Source organism: Macrobrachium rosenbergii, chromosome 6, assembly GCF_040412425.1.
Source record: "Macrobrachium rosenbergii isolate ZJJX-2024 chromosome 6, ASM4041242v1, whole genome shotgun sequence".
NCBI classification, from domain to species: domain Eukaryota; kingdom Metazoa; phylum Arthropoda; class Malacostraca; order Decapoda; family Palaemonidae; genus Macrobrachium; species Macrobrachium rosenbergii.
The window spans coordinates 24044148-24045410 of NC_089746.1; positions in this window are offsets into that span (position 1 = coordinate 24044148).

Here is a 1263-nt window from a genome sequence, read left to right on the forward strand (position 1 = left end):
GCAAGCCTATGATTTGATTATCCTAACTAATGAAAAATTTTCATTTTTTCTCTTGCATGAAGTCATGATGACAGGAAATTACCCGTGACTCTTGACTCTATAGCTATAAAAAATAAGAACAATTACATGAAAAGTACTTTCATAGCATCAGATCTATACACGGGTCACTTTACTTGACATCCGCCATTTTGTTCAGTCATACTTGCATTCCTAAGTACCTTCAATCAATCCAGGTCCATTCTCCCTCATTCCACATTCCGTCAGTCTATCAATTTTCAAGAGATGGCCCTTTTAACCATCGATCTGTTTTCATTCACTTTGTATATCCAAGAACACTTCATTACACTTTGGCTGGTATTTGCATGTATGATGGCTTTTCACTGCTAGTACATATGTGTATGTATATAAAGTAAACATATACTCTATATATATACACATAATTTATATATATAATATACAGTATATATATATATATATAATATATATATATATATATTATATATATATATATATAATATACAGTATATATATATGTGTATATATAATATATATATATATATATATATATATATATATAATATACAGTTTATATATATATATATATATATATATATATATATATATATATATATATATATATATATATATGCATATATTTATTATCTTTCAGTTTCTTCTCTACATGCCTCTCCACATGTACCGCTTATTTCAAAGCACATGGGTTCTTTGCTTCCATTCATCTGCTGAAAACTTCACAATACTCGAATTTTTCTTTCACTATTTTTAGAATTTCTTTATCATCTCTATTCTGCTTTTGTATGTTACTCTTTTCTGCTTTTCCCTTGTGAGTCAGGTAATTCTAATCTCTTCAATCCGTACACTCTCAGGTCCATCAAGAAAAAACGATTCACGATTCACATAAACCGACCATCATCTTACGAACTGCCCCTATCCCTCCATTTCTTAGGTAATGAGACATTTCCTTAAAATTCCTTAAAATGGCCGTCATTTTTGACAGGCTTATCGAAGGTCTGGTAAAATGGATACAATGCATAATACACATTACTCGTTTATCATTTTTGTGAAGGCTTTCATTATAGGGGACTCTATTCCAAAAAAAAAGGAAAAGTAATTGCTTCACTTTGTACGATGCCGCCACAAAACACCTTCGATTTTGCATGATTATTACATCTAAAATTTGGTTTTTAATGGAAATGATTGCTCATTAATCAATATAATTTAGTAAATGTCCGCATGCGGCAG